This window comes from Trifolium pratense, linkage group LG5 (assembly GCF_020283565.1).
Source record: "Trifolium pratense cultivar HEN17-A07 linkage group LG5, ARS_RC_1.1, whole genome shotgun sequence".
Taxonomy (NCBI): Eukaryota; Viridiplantae; Streptophyta; class Magnoliopsida; order Fabales; family Fabaceae; genus Trifolium; species Trifolium pratense.
Window position 1 is genome coordinate 46,217,712 of NC_060063.1, and position 9,403 is coordinate 46,227,114.

Here is a 9,403-nt window from a genome sequence, read left to right on the forward strand (position 1 = left end):
AGACAACTCCTAAAAATTAAAATTAGAATATCTTATTGATTAGAAATTCAAATTAGAATATCTAATAATACTTAATACTTATTTGTTTATCTGTTGGATCAATCATCTCTCAACCTAGCATAACATTTTCACCCTGCTTTTTCTTTATTAGTAATTTTTTATTTTATTTTGAATTTGTGATGCTATTAACTAGCTTAGGTTTTGAATTTGCTCACTGAGAGCAACTCCAATGCAGGTTGCTTGATGCTTAGGTGGAGGTTTAGGTTCTCTGTCTCAAAATTTGCTATTATAGTTAAAATTTAGTTAACTTCATGTGGATGAATTTGATTTGTGTCATGTCAGCATAGGGCAACTACCCTCAATTATTGGCGGCCAAAAACCGCCAGAAACAACCAAAAACCGCCAGAAACAGCCAAATTAGTGGCGGCCTACTGGCGGCCACGATACGCCGGTAATTAAGGCGACGGTAACACTACTGGCGGCCAAAGCCGTCGAAAACAGAATTGACGAGACTTACTGGCGGCCCAGACCGCCACTAAGTAACAACGGTCAATTCAAAGACCAAAGACGTTACTGGCGGCCTTGACCGCCGCAAAATGTAGTGTCAGAAAGGACAGTTCCTTTTGCAGGTTGCGACAGAGCTACTGGCGGCCAGGACCGCCACTAATTTTGCCCAGATTTTGACCATTTAGCGACGGTTTGGACCGCCACTACAGCCTTTTCGAATTTTTTTTAAAAAAACATTTTTAATTAATTATTTTGTTTTAAAAAAACCGTTTTTTTAAATATTAATTGCTTTAAAAATTCGATAATAAACGACGAAATACGATAATTGTTGACTTTAAAATAATTCAGTTAAAAAGTACATTAACTATATATATGACATGTATTTATTTCATTAATATATAAAACAGTAATTATTTATTTTAAATTATGTTTTTTTATTTAATTGAAAATTATATTGTTTTTTCGTATTTTGTTTATTAATTAATAAAACATTATTATTTATTATTTTTAAAAATATTTAACACTTTTTTTAAAATAAAAATTAAAACATAATTATCATTTTACATGCATGTGGTTAAGTAAAATATTAATAACTATTTTTCTTTTTACACGATCTAATAATTTTGTTAACAAAAATTAAAATATAACTTTTAAACATCACATTAAAAATATAACCGGCGAGAATATAACTTTAAAAAAAATCACATTAAACATGTTAACCAACAATATATTTTAATAATAACAAAAAAATACTAAGTTTAAAAATTCACACAAACATATATATTATACAAACCAAATAATATTACTTACTTGTTGTGCCGGGTAGTGTCTGACTTGGAGTTATTTAAACTAAGCTCCCAACCACGACAACGGACGAACCAACCATGAATCTTTAAATAAAAAACAGAAAAACAACTATTAATAAAAATATATATAAACATTACAAAACAACTCATAAAGTTTTTTAAAAAAAAAAATTGAACTTACATTTTTATGCTGAGGAAGAGTGGTGTCTACATTATACTCCTATGTACAAATCGCCAGACAAAATAACACTTGCTACAATAAAATTTAAAAACTAACTATTAGCATAAACACAATTTATCATATCAATATAAACATCAAATATTAAACTTGCATGAATATTAGAGAAATACTTACCAAAATGAAGAAAAACAAGAGTGAAATAATAAAAAGTTGGAGAATTTTTTGAGAGTGAAATGATAAAGAGTTGAGATGATAAAGAGTTAAGAATTTTTAGAGAGATGTTGGAGAAATTTTAGATAGAGAAAGGATTGTAGGAAATGAGAGTTGTGAAGTGAAAGGAAGATATATATAGAGGGGGATGAAATTCGTAAAAATCTGTTCTTGGAGCTTATTGGCGGTCAAAGCCGCCACTAAGCCCCAACGGTCATTTTTTTTTCAAATTCCAACAACTTTGCGGCAGCCCAGGCCGCCATTAATGGCTGGGCAAGTTTCAAGAACATTACCGGCGGTCAAAACCGCCACTAAGTCCTCTAACGGCTACTTTTTTATATTCCCAACATTTTGTGGCGGCCTAGGCCGCCAGTAAGGTCTGAAGGCGTCAGTTTTTTTTTTTTTTTTTTATATTCTTGGTTAGGTAGTGGCGGCCTGGACCGCCGGTAATTAAAAAGAGAATTACTGACGGCCAGGACCGCCAATAAATTCAAATTTTTTTATTTAAATATTATTTGATTAGTTTGTGGCGGTTTTGTTTAATTATTGGGGGCTTAGGCCGCCAGTAAGCTACTGAGGGCTAAAACCGCCTGAAATTTTCGCCGGTAAATGAATATTTTCTTGTAGTGAGAAGTAGTCATCTTTTTTTTTTATTTAAATTTTTCATAAAAATTGGTGCCGAACGGTAATAAATATATTAATGATCTCCTTTCGTTGAATTAATTAAGTTCTAATATATTGAATTAATTAATAGTATTTAATTTTGTATAGAGAAAATTTTATTTTATTTTGATATTGCAAATATTTTCACTTGTATGATATTGAATTAATATTTGAATTAATAAATATAATTGAATTAATATTTAAATTTAAATTTAAATCTAACTTAAGTTTCGTTCTTTGTAGATGCTCTAAGTTTAAATCTAAATCTAACTTAAGTTCCCTCCATTGAATTAATAAAAATAATTGAATTAATATTTAAATTTTCACATGGTAATTTGGACCCACAAAAACAACGCAAACAACCTAACTTTAAGTTCCTCCACAACATAAACTAAAATAATATTTATAGAAAAAGAAAAGAAGAAGAAATAGTGATTAGTTTATGCATATTACCTCCCCTAAATTTTTCTGAGGAGCAGTGATCTGTAAACACTCAATGCATGGAGTCCCCTAAATTTGTTCACATATATCCATATCTGCTATATCATATATATATATATATATATATATATATATATATATATATATATATATATATATATATATATATATATATATATATATATATATATATATATATATATATATACATGCAGTGGCGGTTTCACCACCAGGCATGCCAGGCATGCCAGGCACGTGCCTAGGCTGCCATTTTTTAATTTTTTTTTTTTTTTTTTAAAACCAAAGAACTACAAAAAAAAAACAAAAAAAAAAAACTCAGTTGCGATAGAAGAAAGAAAATTTCATTCTTTCTCTCTCAGTCTCAGACCTTACGGTCGCCGTCGCCGCTCTCTCTCTGTCACTCGCCGTCGCCGTTCATTCTCCCAACCATCGCCGTTCACTCCGCCGCACCATCGCTCTCAGCCTCTCACTCACTCTCTCTCTCCCTCTCGCACCATCGCCGTTCACTCCTCTTGCAACCATCGCCGTCGCCGCTCTCTCTCTTATCGCTCTATTTGTCCGTTAGATTTGAGGTAAGCAACCTAAAACTAAAACCTCTGTATTGAATTTTAAATTTGTTAAGCTGTTTTGATTATTAAGTGATTATATAAATAAGTTGTTTTGATTGTTAAGCTGTTTTTATGTCCAATTTAAAAAAATTTAAGTTGTTTTTGATTGTTATGTGATTATATAAATAAGTTGTTTTGATTGTTAAGCTGTTTTTATGTCCAATTTAAAATTTGTTAAGTTGTTTTGATTGTTAAGTGATTATATAAATAAGTTGTTTTGACTGTTAAGCTGTTTCCATGTTTCTTTATCCAAATTTCGGTCCTCTGTTGGTTTATTTTTCTGCTGCTATTTCTATTTTTTTTAGCCAGACCCTCAAAAACTTCTATTGCTATTTCTATTTGTTTCTGCTGCTATTTTTCTGCTGTAAGCTTATATCTTAATTTAGCATCATTTAATTTCAGAGATGGAGAAGTTTTTGATTCCTAGAGCAAGTATTGATGATGTTGATATTATCAGAACCTTCACCGCAAAGAAGTCTCGGAAAGGGAATTTGCCTCCTAGTTTTATGTAGTACACTATTGGTATGTTATATTTCATCCCCTTATTTGACTCATATTTTGCTGGTTTAAATATTATTGTATCCAGAAATTTGGTTGATAAAATTTCCTCCAAAATTTTGCCTAGGCTCTCTAATATTCCTGGAATCGCCACTGTATACATGCATATAAAGAAACACATATATTTGTATTTGGAAAAAAGCAACATCTCCCCTCCTCTCTTCCTGTTTTGTTTTTTCCTACACAAAAATAATAGTTGTTTTATTATCATTTATGAAATTCCTGGCACACAGTGGACAGGTGTTGCTCAAGATGTAGCAACACTTGTCTGTTGTAGACAGATGTTGTCACAGGTGCGCCAACACTTGTCTATAAACAGAGTAAATAACATAAAACGATACAAACAGTAAAGTAAATAACACACGAGAGTTGTTAACCCAGTTCAGCCTAAAGCCTACTCTGGGGGATACCAATCCAGGAATGAAGTCCACTATCAGCAGTATTACTTCGAAGCTAAACTCACCCGTTTACAACTTCTCACTTAATCACTACCCAATGACCCTTCTACCTAGGAACTCCTAGATATGAGACCCCGTCCCAATTCCCACCTTAGCAACACAGACAGCGCTGCTATTCAACTCAGACGATTACAACGATTGGAGACACACTCCTAAAAACTAGGATTCACTCTTGCTTAAAAGCTTGCGAGTAAACCACACAACACAATAGAACAAACTCCGTACTTCAAAGCTTAGGAGAAGTTCACACTTACAACTCAATAACACTCAGGTCCTAAGCTTGCATCAATGAGACACAAGATAGGCTCACAATTAACACTCTAAAATCCTAAAAACACACGCTTTGTAAGACTCGATTTTAGATGCTTGAAACCATATGCTTGCCTTCGTATTTATAGTAGTAGAATGACTTGGGCTTCAAGACAAAATTAGGGCTTCTAGAATTACGGCAGCAGTGATATATTTTTGAAAACAATAGTTATATTTTTGAAACCGCAAAAATATATTTTCCAAAAATATAATTCTTTTGGAAAATAAAACTAGGGTTTAGCTGCCTCATGAAACACATTAAACACGTGCGCCTTCTTCTGCAAGATACCTTGAACAAATTCTTCAAACAGATCTTCAAAAGATTGAGTAGAAAATAAAAACATCTTAGCTGGCGCGCGCAGGAACAGAGTCAGGTGTTGTTCCAAAGTGTCACAACATTTGTCACAACACTTGGGGTCAGCACACTTGTCTCAACACTTGGCTAAAATATGTTTTTTGCAAAATGTAGCCAATCATACAAAAACCCAACAATCTCCCCCTTTGGCAAATTTTGGCTAAAACAATATTAGACCAGTATATAGAGAGATACAGTATTACCTTTCCTTTGAGTCAACATGATCACACAACTAGGAAAGAAAGTAACACATAGTAAAACTACTTCCAAGATAGTCAAGTAGCATCAGAGGCAATGCAACAGCGGAATACAAACACAAGTAGCCTCATGGAACAACACAAGGGAGAAATAAACTCCCAATAGAAGATGCGAAGTAGGAGAAATAAACTCCTAATAGTTTAATGCGCATCCATATATCATAAGAGCAACAGGGAAAAATAAATTCCCATAAACATCTGAGAAAAATAAATTCTCAGTCATAAGAGATAGTGGACTCAATAGTCAGGTGCCATAACACTTGGCACAACATGTGTCATCAAATACATTCAGGCGATCAAGAGATAATTTCACTCACACTCCCCCTGAATTTATGCATACAAACACCAGATAAAGAAAGAATAATCACTACTCCCCCTCAGTACATGCATATTACTCACACTCCCCCTCAATACGAGCATACGAACAATTTCATGCAAAAACAGAACAGCCACCAGATGTGAGAACATCTGTCTTCACACTTCACACACACATACACACACACACACACTACTCCCCCTTTTTAGCCACAATTTAGACAAACATCAGGAATAGGAAATCATAGTGTACCAGAGCATAGAGAATATCAGTGTGCAGTTATTACAGACCATAGAGCACACACAGGTGCTAGAAATTCAGGGCCTTGCCCATAAAGGAACAACAAAAGAAACACCAAAAGTACATCAGAAACAAATATAAGGAAGCATCAGAAATCAGATTGAAGAACTTTCATCAGAGTCCTCCATCACACCCTCAGAACCATCCTCAGACTCACTAGTTCCTTCTCCTTCTTGTTCATTAGGCTCACCCTCAACAGTCTCAGCAGCCTCCTCAGCCTTCAGTGCCTCAATCACACGATCAATTTTCAATTTTCTTGCCTCAAGGGCTCTGCTAGTCTCAGTAAGATCAGCAATCATCTGCTTTCTTGAAAGTACACCACCCTGGACAGATGTGCCAACACCTGCTGCAACATTTGTCCCATCCAGCAGCCTCTGCTCAATCACCAACACCCCTTTCCTTTTACAAGGAACATCAGTACTCCTTAGTATATCTGGGTGTTGCTCAAGAATGATATTGCATAGCAGAGTGGGGAGAGCCACTGGCTTCTCAACAGCATAAGTCAGGGCATGGCTTAAAGTTTCTTGAAAGAAATAAGCTCCATAGTCAAAATTAGCCTTGGTACCCACAGCATAGATAAATTTTCCCAATCCTCTTGCAACATCACCTGAGTGAGTGGTTGGTACCCAATTATGGGCAGCAATCCTATTTAAAACAGCATAGAATGGTGAGAGGGAAGTTGCAGACAACTTTGCCTTGCTTGGCCACACCTTAATTTTTCCACCAGTGAGGACCTTGCAGATTTCATTATCTGTGACTTTCAGAGGAGCCACTTCTTCAGAATCCCTTTGCAAATATTGGTTGATCACAGTTGGAGAGAATTGAACACACTTTCCTCGTACAAAAACTTGCCTATATTCAGGGCTTTTTGGATCATTGCAGTCTGCAGCCACATTAATCAAAAATTCCTTAACAAGCCTGTCAAAGCACTTGTCCAAACCAACCACAGTTTTCATCAGACCTGCATACTCAAGAGCTTCTACAACACTAGAACATTCAAGAATATCAGCTTTCAAATTTCTTTCCAGAGCTAACCTTCTATGATATACAAACTTCCATCTTGCAGATCCATTCTCCAGATGGAATGAGACATTATCTAAAGGAGCATAGGGAACAGTTTGAGGAACCTTCTTCCTTCCTATACTCTTTCTAGATGTGCTGCCAGATGCAGCAACATCTGTCTCAGGTTCAAAATCAGAATCACTTGTTGGAGGAGCTTTTCTTTTCTTGGTCTCTGACCTAGGGATCACTTTACTGACAGGTTTTGGAGGTCCATACACAGGCTTTTTACCAGTAGCCTTGCCAGCCTTAGAGGGTTTGGGAGTTTGGACAGGTGTGTTAGTAGCCTCTACAGCTTTACCAGCCCTACTTCTAGTCCTCCTAGCCACACTAGCTTCAGAATGTGCAGGAATAGCCTTATCACTAACAGTAGTTTCATTTTCATTAACAATTATCACCTCAGGAGTTTCATTCACAACTTTATCAGAACCAGCTTCTTTATCAGTATCCTTAGGTGGGGGACTCTCATCAGACTCAGAATAGTCAACCAAATTTTCCTGTGCCAAAGATGTGGTAACATCTGGCACCACATTTGGCGCAGCGCCATGTGTTGCAACATTCGGCGCAACATGAGTCTCAGGAGCAGTTTTCTTGAGAGACTCATCAGCAACATCATTATTGGTCTCAGTAGAAGCACCAATATTATCATCAACAGCAACAGGGGAGTTAGGAACACTTTTCCCCAAATTTTCAGACACAGTAGGTTTCTCTAAACCTAGGTTTTCAACAGAATTTGGAACATCAGAGTTTTGATTAAGTGAGTTCTTACCAGATGTGTCAACATCGTCCTCTGTAGTATCAACGACAGGAGTGGGAGCATCACTAGACGGAAGTGGATCAACATGCAGTTCAGACATTGTAAAACTTCTCCTTGATTCAGACTTCGATTTCTTGCTCTTACGCTTTGAACTTTTAATTGCAGCAGGAGAGGAAGGATTTGTATTCGTTCGCGATGATTTATCCTTCTTTGCCACGGATTTTCTCCTTATCTTTGGACTTGTGGCAGGTATGGTGTTGAGAGGAATCGCATTTATCGCCACTTGTGGTGACGGAACATCTTCATTTTTCGTTGGTGAGGATTTTCCAGAATCAGTCATGATTATTGAGTAAGATTTTCTGAGAAATCTAAAGATTAGAACAAAATTGGTGAAGAAGTTGGAGAGATTTTGATCGAGAGAAGATGCAGTTCTGTTTGTGTTTGGAACGAACACAAGAAGTTGAGCAGTTGGTTGCGTGTTTTGGGAATAGAATAAAAGTTGTAATGATTTCCCTTTGTAAACGTGCAGAGAGTGTAGGAGGGAAGATAAAGTAACTGTTGTACACTCTCCTTGCAATAACTGCTATTGATTTTCAAAAAGGCAAATTCCCAATTTGCCCCTCAATTTTTCAAATTGACTTGCGTCCAAAGCTTTAGTAAAAATATCTGCTAATTGTTCTTCAGATGCAATGTGCTCAAGTTTAACAATTTTTTCTTCTACAAGCTCTCTTATAAAATGATGACGTATGTCAATGTGCTTGGTCCTACTATGTTGAATAGGATTTTTAGAGATGTTTATAGCACTCAAATTGTCGCAGTAAAGTGTCATGACATCTTGCTCCACACTATACTCTTTCAACATTTGTCTCATCCATAACAATTGAGAGCAGCTACTCCCAGCTGCTATATATTCTGCCTCAGCTGTTGATAGAGACACGCTATTTTGCTTCTTACTAAACCAAGATACTAGATTGTTTCCCAAGAAGAAACATGCACCAGAGGTGCTCTTTCTATCATCAGCACTTCCAGCCCAATCTGCATCACAAAATCCAATTAAGGTAGAATCATTGCCATGAGTGTATAGAATTCCATAGCCACATGTGCCATTGACATATTTGAAGATCCTCTTTACTTGAGTCAGATGACTCATCTTGGGTTCAGATTGGTATCTAGCACAAACACCAACTGCAAACATGATATCAGGCCTGCTAGCTGTGAGATATAGTAAGCTCCCAATCATACTTCTATAGAGACTTTGATCCACATCAACCCCTTTCTCATCTTTGGTGAGCTTCAAGTGTGTAGGTGCAGGTGTCCTTTTGTGACTACCACCTTCCATACCAAATTTCTTCACAATGTTTCTTGCATATTTTTCTTGAGAGATAAATATGGTGTCTTCCATTTGTTTGACCTGAAGACCTAAAAAATAAGTTAGCTCACCTACAAGACTCATTTCAAATTCAGATTGCATTTGATGCACAAAGTGTTCCACCATTTGTCGCGACATTCCACCAAATACAATATCATCCACATAGATCTGAGCTATCATTAGCTTCCCTTTTTCTTCTCTTACAAACAGGGTTTTATCATTACCACC

The 9,403-nt window shown here is 36.0% G+C and overlaps 1 long non-coding RNA gene across 1 annotated transcript; it reads right to left on the reverse strand.

Annotated features, from left to right (window-relative positions):
* Positions 1 to 1,310: 1,310 nt before the first annotated feature.
* LOC123883359 lies at positions 1,311 to 1,797 on the reverse strand. Its single transcript, XR_006800160.1, has 3 exons — positions 1,669 to 1,797; positions 1,495 to 1,566; positions 1,311 to 1,397 (listed from the first exon to the last, which is right to left on the reverse strand). It is a non-coding gene; the product is annotated as an uncharacterized LOC123883359 (long non-coding RNA).
* Between the last annotated feature and the right edge of the window lie 7,606 nt (positions 1,798 to 9,403).